The sequence below is a fragment of the Mytilus edulis genome, chromosome 6 (assembly GCF_963676685.1).
Source record: "Mytilus edulis chromosome 6, xbMytEdul2.2, whole genome shotgun sequence".
NCBI lineage: Eukaryota > Metazoa > Mollusca > Bivalvia > Mytilida > Mytilidae > Mytilus > Mytilus edulis.
In genome coordinates, this window is record NC_092349.1 from 22,471,637 (window position 1) to 22,486,471 (window position 14,835).

General features: G+C 32.3%; 1 long non-coding RNA gene across 1 annotated transcript; it reads right to left on the reverse strand.

Annotated features, from left to right (window-relative positions):
* Positions 1–1,383: 1,383 nt before the first annotated feature.
* Positions 1,384–3,894, reverse strand: LOC139526027 (uncharacterized). Its single transcript, XR_011665094.1, has 2 exons — positions 3,834–3,894; positions 1,384–1,646 (listed from the first exon to the last, which is right to left on the reverse strand). It is a non-coding gene; the product is annotated as an uncharacterized lncRNA (long non-coding RNA).
* Between the last annotated feature and the right edge of the window lie 10,941 nt (positions 3,895–14,835).

Sequence of the window (14,835 nt, forward strand, 5' to 3'; positions counted from 1 at the left end):
TTTGTCTCATTGGCACTCATACCACATCTTCCTATATCTATTGACACATCTGTTTCATATCTGCTATCGTTCACTAAAATATCGTCATTTCAGCTTTATGGACCAGCAATAGGTTGTAATCTAGGTCGGATTGGTCGTTCCGACATCTCTACTTGATCAAGATTCGTTACTATCAGAGCTCCATCTGCATCTACATCAACCCGAACACCACGCCCACGTGTTCTAGTAGATTTTGGTGGCTTGATTGTATTTTTTTCGAGAAATCTACGTATTTATTAGAAATAGAACTGAAGGAATGATACTGTATTGATATGGAACACGATGTTGACGTTATTGCTGAGAGCGTAGTAAGATCGCGGTTTGAACGTAATGTAATCGTGGTAAGAACGTCCTATAATCGCAGTAGAAGCGTGGTAAGATCGTGTTGCAATCGGATAACTCGTGGTATGGTCGTAGTGAGAACGTGAAGAGCGTAGCAAGATCTTGATAAGCGTAGTAAGGTCGCAGAATAAGCGCGATGAGAACGTGTTATAATCGTAACGGGATCGTTGTAGAAGCGTAATGAGGACGTAGTAGCATCGTGAAAGCAACTAAAATTTACATTTTCATGCCGCTCATACCGCGACCTCACCACGATCTGAATTTAATTTAGATCGTGGTGAGCGTGGTGCGATCGTGGTCTAGTGGGACTGGGGCTTAAGTCATTTTGTGGTTATCAGTCATGAGACAATCCAATCCCATTGTGGAAATTGTCTTACTTGCAAGATGCCAATGCTTCTTTTAAAATTGTGAAGAAAAAAAGTAGTTTACCCTGCCACATATTCGTGTGCCTGTTTTAAGCCAGGGTTTCAGTGGTTGTCTTAAGTCTCATCCTAATAAAAAGCATATCTAAAAAAAATTGTGTTAAAAGCAGCTCTTTGATTGGTATAGACTCTGGTTAATTAAGTAGATCATGACATTGTTAAGACAACTATTTATTGTTGAGGACTGTATGTTAGCACCTTAATGCCTTTCATATGTTTTTGTTGTTGTGTAGCTGTCTGATTGATTTATACCTCATTTCGCATTATATTAATAAATTGAAATAGAAAGGTTCTGTTAAATATATTTGATATGCCATATTAAATGCCTTACAGTTATTTACAACTGTTTCCTTTTTATTTCAAAACAAATTTTGACATACAACAAACATATCTATACTAAATTTAGTCCTGGTATCTATGATGAGTTTTTTTTTATACCATTAGAAAATTTCAAAGTTTGGCTTCACAATAATATAAAAGTTCTTGTTATTTGTAATATTTATATAAAATTTAGTTTAAAACATGCATTATTCATTTTTAGACTATAATTGTCATTTTGACACAATAATTTGAATTTGAATTGTCATGATTGTATTATATTCTGAAAGTACTTGTGTTTGAAAAAATATACACAATATTTAATTCCATGTGTTTGAGATTTCTTGAATACATCACTCCCATATCATGTCTTTGTTTAAGAGTTCTCTCCTGCATGTATCTGCTGTAATTGCTATTTGTACCCACGGCTTCCTTCATACATTGTTACTTATCCTTCTAAGATGTTGCTTGAATGATAAAATACTGTAATACATTATCAGCCATCAGACTCTTGGAATACAGTTGCTGTAATTAAAAAAAAAATAACCATAAAATATTGGCTTACCAATCAAGCAAAAATGATAACATAAATTTGATAAGTAATGATTTACCAAACTTACATATATATATAAATAAATATCGTGTGAACAACTGGAGTGGAGAAATAATAGTTGTTGTTTTTGCTACATGTATTTATCACGGTTGTTGTTTTCGCTTTTATGTAAATCAGGCCCTTAATTTTCTCTTTGGAATTGTTTTACATCTGTCATTCCAGGACATAGCTTGCTTGATGCTGTATTGGTTTTGCTCATTGTTGAAAGCTGTACATACATGTAAAGTGATCTTTAGTTGCTAACATTCAGTCATTTTGACCTGATGAATAGTTGTCTCATTGGCAATGATACTACATATTTTCCTTTTTTTTTTTTAAATAATGAAAACTAACTCTATTCATGCATGTGTACTACACATTACCTGTGTATATAATATGTATGGCATTTGGACCTAAATTGCGACCAATTTAACCAGATACTCCGCAGGGTGCAGCTTTATACGATTGCAGAGGTCGAACCCTGAAGGTTCAGGCAAGTATGGACACAACATTCAAGCTGAATACAGCTCTGAATTTGGATTGTGATTAAATAGTTGACACATCATAGGTTTCTGACACAGAATAAATGTGGTCTAATAAACTTAATTTTTTTTTTTTTTTTTGCTTTTGAGCAATTTACTATGCTGTTGAATATTAATCCTCTCAAAGAAAAAATATTTGAAGAAATTTTCTTTTTAAATTCTGAAATCTAAAATGAGAAAAAAAAAATTGACCCCCACCCCAAATTTTTTTCCAGATCCCTCTTTCTCTTATTCCAAAAATGATCTCAATTCAAAATTCTAATGGAGTTTGCAACAATAACTACTCATTTAAATACATCCTAAAATATTAAAATATAAAATGTCATACAGTCATCATGGTCATGGTTAGAATTAATAGTAACTTCTAACAAAATAGATGGGGAATGTGTCCAAAAGGACACAGATGATGCCCCCGCTAGCATATAACGTTATAAAGGGACATAACTCAAGAACTGTAAAAGTGAAGCTGCCAAAAATTGAACTTAAACTGAGTTTAGAGGTAATAAGCATTATATACACAGTTCATTAAATTTAGTTGAGACAAACTTAAGTTAAGAGAACAGAAACTAAAAAATTCTTCAACTTTTCCACTTGTAAAGGGGCATAACCCTAGAATGGTAATCAGAGTGCTTGTAATCACTGAATGGTGAAGATTGCTTTAATTTATCAGTTGGTAGTTAAGTGAATATTGCATTGTATATTGTACATTTTATATAGCCGACAACGTGATACCAATATAAGAACGCAAACATTTTGCAGTCGTATAAAAACGGGGACCAAATTAAAAAAAACTTAATACAGGGTTTGATTCAGCATCTTAAAGAACCCCAAGAATTCAAAAATAAAACCCCATTGAAATTGGTCTAGAAATAAGCAGCTTATACAAAGTATTAGAGAAGTATTGTTTTTGGCCCCTAATTCATAAACAGTTTGTGCCATAACCATTGATAACCCCCAAAATCAATCCAAACCTTCTTTTTTTTTGGTATGGAACCTTCAAGTCCTTGTGGTACAATTTCAGAAAGATCCATACACTTATACACAAGTAATTGTCTGGAACCATTATGGACGTCCGCGGTGGGCACGTGGAAAAAGCAAAATCCACGTGGCCTGTTGTGTAGGAAAATACTCATTTGACCCCTTTTGGGCTCCTTGTTCCTAAACTGTTGGGACCATAACCCCAAAATCAATCCCAATCTTCCTTTTGTAGGTTCAAACCTTGTATTTAAATTTCATAGAGATAGAGATCCATTTACTTAAACTAAAGTTATTGTACGGAAACTATGTCCAGTGGCAAATATTTTATGTATTCAAAACAAGAACAACTTGTCAGTTCATAATATACGTAACATTGTAGAGGCCAGTCTGACTAGGTAGGTTTGTAATATAAATGCTGATTATTTGAACTTCTGAGTGTGTGTGTGTGTGTGGAGCAGGAGGGGATCAGGGTAAGGATGCCTTGTAGCATACTTGACATTGGAAAAAGAGAAAAATAAGCAAGTGTACATGTACAATTGTACTTGAGAACAGAGTGCATCAAATTATTTATATTTACTGCAATTCTGCAGATGAACATACTTTGATATCAGTTCTTTTTGCAGGACATTCACACCTACATGTACAGTACATGTTCACCAGTTTAAATAAATAAATGGTTTTAATACTGTACTTTCCATTCTTTTGATAACAAGCTAAAATTGTATAAAATCTAAATTATTTAATCAAGAAGTCCATGAAGTCCAGACAAAAACTAGATGTAGTATGAACATATTGAACTGATGCTCACTAATTTATACCTTTACAGAACTATATGTACTTTTACTTTTGAGTGAATGCAAAGAACATGTAAGCAAACAACAGAAAGAAGATCAACAGCTTAGCTAATAAATATATGTACAGTATGAACTTTCTGCTTTTAATTTATCTATTCTGCTGTATACAGTTAAAAAATTATTCTAGGCATTAATTACTGTCAGATGTTTATTAGATCTTGTTTTGCTGTTTTAAGTTAATAATTTATGTTAAAATACACCATTTTGATATAGGAAAGACTAAACTCGTGAACATTAGAGCTGGTAGAAGTTTCTACAATTTTGATATTATTTGTCTCACTGGTAGTACACTACACTGTAAAAATCTTTTTGAGAAAGAGCAGGTGCGATTTTTTTAATTTGAATTTAATGCACTACGAAAGAACTGTGTTCTCGGGCCTGTTGTCATTTGTGTTACAATCCGTACTTTAGGCATTTAACAAAAGAACAACCTTTCAATGTACATGTATCTTGCCAATGACAATGTGTGAATAAATTTACTGTAAAAAAACACGTCTTGTACGTGTGTGGTTTTGTTAGATGCATTTCTTTTTTGTATACTGTATAGATCTGGTGAGTTAAGTCCTTTTCACATCAATATACATGTACCAGGTTATGTGGGTTTGGCACCACAAACTGCTACCTACATGTATATAGTCTAGCCCCCATCACATCCTTCAATTAGTATGTGCCTGTCCCATGTCAGAAGCCTGTAATTCAGTTTGAATTGTTTTACAAATTTTTCGTTTTCATTTAGGGTCTTTTTATATACCAAACTACTGTAAATTCAGAAATTATTGTGAGGTTTTTATTAGCATGATTATTGCTAAAAATGTTTAGTTGTAAACGCAATAATTTAAACTCGCATTTTGAAATATTTTTTATGAATTTAACAGGATTTTTTCTCAAAATCCTAAAAATTAAACTTGCATTTAACATGTTTAAGTCTTAAATGATAAAATCAGAGGCGGATTTAGGTGGGGCCAAGGCCCCCCTTTTCTGGGAAAAATTTGGTTGATTATATAGGGAATCACTGAATCATGACTGGAGCGGGCCCCCTTTTAGGCAGTCAGTGGGCCCTCACTTATGAAAATTTCTGGATCTGCCACTGAAAATGGCAATGGTGGCAATAATAAATGCACACAACAGAGTTCGCGAAAAGTGTCAGTCCTCAGGATTTTACCACCAAAATTTTGCGTGGGACTGACACAATTTTAGTATTTTTCAATAGAATTAATAGTGAGGACCAGTGGATTTTCTTCAAGGACCACTAGGGGGGAAAAGATTTCGCAAACTCTGACACAATATTTCAGAATTTACAGTATATATGGTATAATGTATGAGCTTTGCTCATGGTTAAAGGATGTATGGTGACCTATAGTTTTTAACTTTGATGTCATTTGATCTCTGATGGAGAGTTGTCTTTTCTCATTAGTGTAAACAATTTTTTTTTTAAATAATTAGGTAATTTAAACATTACAATATAAGACACTTTTATTAGTATTAGGATTGGAAAACAAGTGAATTTTCACTTTTACAAATTCCTCTCTTTTCTTATTGGCAATCATACTACATTTTCTTATTTTTATATTTACAATATTACCTTTCATCTTCTTGAGCAGTCTACTTCCTCAGTACAACAAGGGGTTCTAAAAGCATGATTTTGAGTTGGCTAAAAAACCTATAAGATATATTATGATACAATTAACAGGTTTCTTTGCAATTATCTGGCAAATCACTAAAAAAATTAAGCATATAAGAGTAGTTAAATAAATGTATTCTCCAATAAATACATACATTTCCCCAGTTGACAAGGCAAAACTAAGGAGGGAGCCGCAATATTGAATTGATTGGATCAAACAAGGTTCGAGTTACTACAATGTTGTCATTAATAGAACAGCACCATCTCCAATTCACTGTTTTACAGTGCTTTTATCCAAATTTGAATCAAAGAGGCAACTTATTAACCTCCAATTTGTAAGTTTTCATTTGTATGAAGTCATATTTAGCCATAACGTCTTTGCGCGAAAATCATTCATGAAGTTTCACAGATTTTTTTTGTATGTCAAATTTATACATTTTTTTAAACACCATCGTATTATATCTTTTTGTAATGAATTAGAATCGGAATACCAGTACTGTAGTTGAAGAGTTGTCACCGTCAATTGTGGATTTGATGGTTGCAAATGCAGTTTTACTGGTGACAGTCACATTTTTTTTTAAATCTGGGTAGATAAGTTTTCATTTTTTAAAGTAGGGCAAGTTGGCAGACCTTTATAACATATATATAAAATTTTTAAAATCCCACCTGCGCTTTCTCAATGAAATTTGTACAGTGTGCTGTACTACTTTTGGGACAAATTATATCAAAATTATAGAAAACTTCATCGGCTCTAACTCAAAATATGGACAATTTTATATATATATAGGGCGTCTTGAAATCTTTTGACAGCTTCCGAGGTGCTAATTTTTAACCTTTTTCAGCTGGACCAAACTCTACTTTCTTAAAAAAAATTAGGGACCCAAATCTTTTTACACTGTAATTTCACCCCCTTTCTTGCAATTTGAGGCATTAAACATGGAGAAATAAATTTGGAAGGGGTATACAAATTAATGGCAAGTCACCCACTGTCAACACTAGGGACCATATTCGTGAATAACGAAAATCAAGGGACGACAATTGCGGTCTCAGACCTTATGCATCTTTATTGACAACATATACTGTACCATGCTGTATACAGTAAAAAAAAGAATATGAACTCGTGATACACACATAAACGTAAACAAAAGAAATGAGCAGTGCCTTTTCCTATCATAAAAAAGTGCCCTGCCCTCCACTGGCACCCTGCCCCTTTTGATTTCTAGCTGGAGCACTGTATATTGATGTTGTATTCATTTAGATTTTTCCCAAGTAAGGTGAGTTGCCACTGTCATGACTGTTGGCAGGAGTATAATTAGGGATTGAAGTATGAGCATAAAAGCATAAAAGATTTATTCAAAGTCAGTTATACATATAACAATACAACATAATTAAGCTCTGTAGAGCTTTTATCCGACACATTAGCTGTCGGATAAAAGCTGAAGTTCAAATTATGGCATAGTAGCCCACATCTTATATTTTTTACACAATTTATATAGTTCTATAAAAGAAAAGCAGAAGTTTTAGAAGCCCACTCCAAATTTTAGGGGCAAATGGTCCCCTGCTAATTTCAAACCTGGATATTTAACTGGATTTGATCCAAAGTTGCATATAAAGTGGGGTGAGTTGGTAAGGTAGTTCCCACTTGGATTTTCAAGGGTTTAGGGGGGGCTATGATGAAAATGTTATCCTGCATTGTCGTTACTCTTTTTTTTGGGGGCGGGGGGTCCTGGCTTTTAGATTTTTACTCAAAACTAGTCCTCGATATTTCAATTTCATCCAACCCCCAACCACCCCCTTTTCTCCCATACAATTCAAATGGTAGATGAATGAGACTGAGCTTCCTAAAAAACAAAAATTATGGCCGTATCTGGATTGAAAACAATAATCTTGTCTACTTTTTTGCTTTTAGAAATGAAAATTTCGAACAGAATTATTTAGCATTAAATAAACATAATGAATAAAAAACCGGGCATATTTTTTTGGGGCGGGGTTTTGCATGTGTGACTGGAATGTCAACTTGTTTCGCCGAACTGATATATTTAATACCTTTTTTCAAGACCATACTGTAAGCAGCTGCTCAGTGGTTGTGGGCTTTATGTCTCTATTTGTCGATCGTCATTCATAAACTCGTTGTCATTTTAGACTTATTCGTAGCCTTTGGTTAATTTGGAACCCCTCGCTTCCCTTAATTTTGTTGGTTGAAACATTTGGATAAAAATTGCTTGTTTGTCTTTCTTAAATCGTGTCGATCGTATTGTAAATTTCATCGAATAGCCCGGCGTATATCTGGTTTACAACAAGAAGTCTGTGAGGTTATTCCAACTTAACATACAACAAACGAGAGTTTTCCATGTCTATTTTTTACTGACAATTCCCACATGTAATTATATATGAGTACCTAGCTTTGGTTCCATACTACATGTATCATTTTATGAAACACAATTAATAGGGAGAATACAGCATAAAATATTAAAATGTCCAACCCTTACACTTTACACCAACTTTAAAATATACATGCCCAAATAGGGAACCATTAAAAATATATGCATTTTACACTTATTTTATGTTTTTTAGCCCCAAAAAGTCCCATTTTTCTTCAAATAAATCTTTAAAAAACTTTGCTCCAACCCTTTCTAAAATTCTGGATCCGCCCCTGCCTGTGACCGTGTCCAACAGTTGTCAGTGAATTAGGAATTTTACTATAAATCTGACAGAAGTTCAGTTAAGAATCTGTGACAATTTGGATTGTCCTTGTAATATTATTAGGAAATGTCCTATAAATATAAAAAAAGGAGATGTGGTATGATTGCCAATGAGACAACTATCCACAAGATACCAAAATGACACAGAAATTAACAACTATAGGTCACCATACGGCTTTCAACAATGAGCAAAGCCCATACCGCATAGACAGCTAGAAGTTTCAAATTCCTACTGCCTCATTCGCCTCCTTCATTTAAAATTACATCATAGGCGGATCCAAAAGGGGGGGGGGGGTAAATGTTGGACTTGATCTGTTTGTCCAAGGTTAAACAATATATTTTGTTTTATAATTCTCAACTCATGAACTATGCAAACATTTTTAACACTATCTTCTCATTATATTCAACAAAAAGCTCACCAGTTCTTATCTTCACATGTTTGTCAAAATGACCAATCAAATCAAAATTTTACTTACAAAATTTGCCGTGAAATATTCTAAAACATAAGTTGCCAAATGTTGAAGTTCCTAACTGTTTATAATTCACAGTACCTGAATTCACTCATGTATCCCCCCCCCCTCTTTTGAGAAAAAAAATGATTGATTAAATAAGGAATCACTGAAGCATTACCGGAGCGCCCCCCTTTTTTCTTAGGCAGCCAATGGGCCCCCACTTATGAAAATTTTCAGATCAGCCACTGCTTATGAAAATTGCTGGATCCGTCACTGGCACAATTTTAGTTTTAGTTTTATGTCATCGTAAGTCCAACGGGTTACTGTTGTTTTATCCTTCATTCTTTTGACTTTTCTCAATTTATTGCATTTATGGCTGTAATTAACTACTACTTTAATTGGTATCCAGTACCGTACGGAACGAAGTATGTAGACTAAGTGTTTGTCGTGATTTAAACACGATAGTAGTGTTTCTTTCCCCTAAACATCATGAGCCGCATTGAACAGGATAGATAACCTCAGACCTCAAACAGTTACACTCTGAAACATTTTGAATTTGAAGTACTTTCTATATGCTCATGTGTATTTTCTTGTTAGCATAGTTTTGTACTTGGACAGATAATCAGAATGATCAACAATCATGTATTGGCAATGTTAATTGGTCACGTTTGTTTGACTGAACAACCAAACCAGGTGATTTTTAATTTTGATAGCCTCACATGTCATGCATGTACAATGTTATATATATACATTCAGTCATTTTTATAACACAAGGGTTACAAATAAGAAAACCCTAAATAAGATATGCAAATCTATAATCAAGTGCCATAACTTACTGTATGAAGCACCTGTTTGTTCTGAGACTACTATAACACATATATATCATGTATATAAATATGTGTAACTGTTATAGTATTCTCAGATTTGGTTTAAGAATTATAAGGATTAAAGACATTTTTCAAACTCACAAACATTACCAACGGACTTCATTCAGTTAGTGAGTTAAATCACCCTGGTTTATACATCACTAACCTCTAGAAAAAAATGTTAAATCCTAAAATCATTGAGATATTTAATTCTGATAAAGCTATATTACTATATTAGTCCTTCAAATTAATCTAGGTATCTGAAATTTGAAATCAAAGATGTATACACACATATATATTTACAAATGCCACCCTTATGCCTCTACAAGAAATAAATATAAAACTTTTTGTAGTTGCATCTAATCCACTATCAAGGGAGATAATGTATGCCAAATAAAAAGATTAGTAATAAAATCTTTTGATGATTATATGTGCCCCTTTTATGGAAAATCTTCAGACAAAGGTGAACAGCTTTTAAATTAATGATTAAATTCTTCAAATAGAAAATGTAATTAATATTGGAATACATAAAATTCAGGTGAATTTGTATCTCATACTTGTATGTTACAAAAATTGAACTCAAGAATGTTAAATTTCTCTAATGAATTCCATGTTTTAATTCAGTTAACATTAAATATAACTTTTTCACATGAACTTTGTCATGTTTGTTATTGTGAATTGTTCACATGAATTTCACTGAAATTAGATTGTTTTTAACATGTTTAAAGTAAGTTAAGATTTTCAATGGACTACATGTCTTGCAAGGTATAAGATGTTAATAAACAATTTTAATTTTTTAATTTTTAATTTAATTTTTTTTTATGTGAATTTTACGTGAATAATCTATCGTAAAAATCATGTGAAAAATTTAATTTAACTTCATGTCAAGAAAATTTGCCTTTGTAATTTACACATGTGTTACACATGCGTTTTACTATGCATGTGTAACACATGCAAATGTCGCATGTGTTACATGCGTTATCCAACACATGCGTGACACAGGTGTATTTCTGACACATGTGATTCACATGCGTGTGTTACACATGATTCCCATGCGTGGCAAGAAACATGTGTATTACGCATGTAACACACCTGTGACATATGCGTTTGTAGGCACATGCGTGACACATGTGTGGCATTTTTGCCCTAGTAGCATTTAGTCATTAACGCCGCAGCGTCACACCATCAAATACTAATATTAACTTGTATATTTGACCAGGTCAAGGTTCGAAAAAAACACCTATTACACTCGCACAGGCGTCGGTTGTATGGAATATCGTAATATAAAAAAGTACAATAAATTATACAGTTTCACATTGTCAAAGCTACTAAAGGGGCTTAAAGTATCTAATTACTTAAATTAAATACATTAGATATTTTTTGACACTACACTTACATATCGTTATCTGTATTCAGGGTAGATGCCATATATTAAGGTTCTCTCCATATTAAAAACTCTTGCAATGATTGAAGGTTCGGATGTGGCCAGATATTATAAAGTTAAATTATTATTCTCAGCGTCATTCAAGTTCTCCCCGAGACCACGAACATTTCAATAATCCGTCACTAATTACGCAATACATCACGTAGGCTACAAACGAAGAAGAATGCTTGAGATGTTTAGCGTGTTTTAGAAATGCATTTATGAGTGAATCGTTGATTGACCAGTGGCAAATATTTTTGTTTATGTCCAGTCAATCAGGGGAATCTTTTTCAAATGAATTATGTGTTTGACAATTATGATGCTTTGAGTCTGGATTAGGGGTTCATGGAATGACCATTCAACTAAAATAAGGGGGTCGTTTTTTTCCATAAAAATATTCTGATTCTAAAATTGATGACAAAATATTCTAAAAGAAAAATCAGCTTTCAGATCAATAGAAAAATGTAAATCTATGAATACAAAAAAAAAAAAACACAATTGTCAATTTCATTCTTGAGAGAGATTAATGACTAAATATTTTTCAATCTATTAAATAATGATATAAATATTCTATTTGAGACATGGAAAGGAGACACCGCAGAGTTCAAAATTCCAGGGTTTAATTTTATCTCAAAATCCAGGGGAAAAAAAGAAGCAAAACGTCATAGTAGTGGTATTATCAGTTACATTAAAAACATTTTTGGAAGGGAATTGTAATCTTAGAATAATCATCTATTTACAAAAATCGCATATGGCTTAAACTAGATAAATCATTCTTCGGGTTCTCCCAAGATACATTTATGTGTGCGGTGTATATACCATTTTTAATCAAGCCACTGCGATTATGATCTAATATCTCTAAAAGAAGAAATATGCTCTTTATCTAGTAAAGGTAAAATACTACTTATATATAAACTCATCATAGATACCAGGACTAAATTTAGTATATACGCCAGACGCGCGTTTCGTCTACAAAAGACTCATCAATGACGCCCGAATCCATAAAAAGTTAAAAAGGCCAAATGAAGTACGAAGATATAGAGCATTGAGGACCAAAATTCCTAAAAGTTTTGCCAAATACATCTAAGGTAATCTATGCCTGAGGTAGAAAAGCCTTAGTATTTCAAAAAATTCGAAATTTTGTAAACAGTAATTTTTTTTAATATAACTATATCAATGAGAATTCATGTCCGCACAAAAAGTGCTGACTACTGGGCTTGTGATACCCTCGGGGAAATAAATATCCACCAGCAGTGACATCGACCCAGTGGTTGTCAATAAACTCATCATAGATACCAGGACTAAAATTTGTATATACGCCAGACGCGCGTTTTGTCTTCAAAAGACTCATCAGGACCAAAATTCCTAAAAGTTTTGCCAAATCCAGCTATGGTAATCTATGCGGTAGAAAAGCCTTAGTATTTCAAAAATACAAAATTTTGTAAACAGTGAATTTATAAATATAACAATATCAATGATAATTCATGTCAGAACAAAAAGTGCTGACTACTGGGCTGGTGATACCCTAAGGGTAATAAATCTCCACCAGCAGTGGCATCAACCCAGTGGTTGAAAATAAACTCATCATAGATACCAGGACTAAATTTAGTATATACGACAGACGCGCGTTTCGTCTACAAAAGACTCTATAGGAGATTTCAATGCAAGGACAGCAAAAAATCCAGATTATATTGAAGAAGACTCTCCTCATATTAACTTATTTGATGTTAACAATGTTCTACCATATGGATACAAATCTGATAATAAACTTGATAGAAGAAATCAAGATTTAACTCTAAATACACAGTGTTTAAATTTATTAGAGCTGTGCTTATCTTCGAGACTACGCATATTAAATGGTAGATATGTAGGAGATTCCCTTGGTTATTTTACTTGTATGTCAAGCAATGGTTATTGTACTGTAGATTACGCAATTGTCAGTGCTAGTCTCCTGTCCTCAGTGAAATACTTTAAGTCAAATAATTTTACATATTTGTCAGATTATGTACAGATAGAACTATACATAGACTGCTTATTAAATTTTGATAAAAAGAAAGTCTTAGATGGAAAAAAAATGGCAACAAATGTAATCTTACCAATGATTCGAAAATTCTAAAAATGTATAAGTTGACGCATTAATAATAGAAAATGCTAAAAGGGGCGTAATAGATTTAGAGTTAAAAACATGCAAAGACAACCAATGTGGGATTGAGGAGTATACATATAAATTAACTAATATTTTGGAGAAGATTTCAACTGATGTTTGTAAAGACTATTAATAAACCTTATAAACTCAAGAAGAAAAAATACAAACAAGCATTGTCAGATGAAGCAATTTATAAAGACTAAAAGAGAAATTAATTCAATAGGATATAAAATAAAGCATAGACCAGACCAAAATTTATTAAAACCAAGATATTTTCTACTTTGTAAACAACTAAAAAAAGCTGTTAAAAAGAAGAAAAGGGATTATAAACAAAAGATATATGACTTATTAACAAATGAAATAGATAAAGACACAAAAGAATATTGGAAAATATTAAAATCATTAAAATTAAAAGATGAAGAAGAAGAAGAAATACCTGAAATTTATCAGGGAGAAGAAAATATATTTAAACATATCCAATATCAGGGAAATCTTCTAACAGTAGATATTGAGTTCCAAAAGAACATTGAAACTGTTTTAAGTAACTGGTAATCAGCAGAACCAGACAGAAATTTAGGTGCAAGAGCTGACCTGGGGAGACTTCCTCTGGAACTTAATATTAAATTTCAATCTATATTGTATCTTATAAGATTACATTCTGATGAAATTAATCCTTTCTTAAAAGAATTATTTTTTTGTCTCAAAACTTAAACTCGGCAGGAATTTGTGCTTGCTTCTCATCTGTAAAACATATAGTAGAAGAGACTGGTATGAATTTGGACACTTTAAAAACATTCCACACAAAAGAAAACTAAAAATATAAGAAAACAAATAAAATTAAAATTGAAGCATTTTTATGAAAAACTAGTAAATGATATCATTGAAACTATCAGATATAAAGGATAATAGCAAACTCACTATCTAAATACTTGTTAAAAAATAAATAATACAGAAGAAAAATATATAACTTGCTCAAAACTTGAATTCAGAAAACTGATTACAAAGTTTAGATTAAGTGACCATAATTTATTAATAGAAGAGGGAAGATAGCTTAAAATACCAAGAGAAGAAAGATTATGCAAAAACTGTTAACAAATTGAGGATGAAATTCATTTCTTTTTATATTGTAATAGAAACCATAATAATAGAAAAGTTTATTTCGATTTTTGGATAAATGAGAATATCCACTTTATGATTTTAAATGACATAGATAAACTAACATATATACTCAACCCAATTTCACACATTCAGGTAAATAAGCTAGGATCCTTTTTAAAACAGTCTATTGAACTGAGGACTCTTAAAATATTTACTATTATTGTGTATATCTTGTTTTTTTTTATTTTCATTTTGTTATGTTGTGTCACATACTATAAATATGTAGTTTTATGGCAATAAAGATTTGATTGAAAAAAAGAAAAAAAAAGAAAAAAAATTCTGAAACAAAATTTTTTGATTGATAGCTTATACACTAAATAAAAATGTTCGTGCTATGCGCAAAAAAAAACCCTCTGTGTCGAATATAAAAACCATAAGCC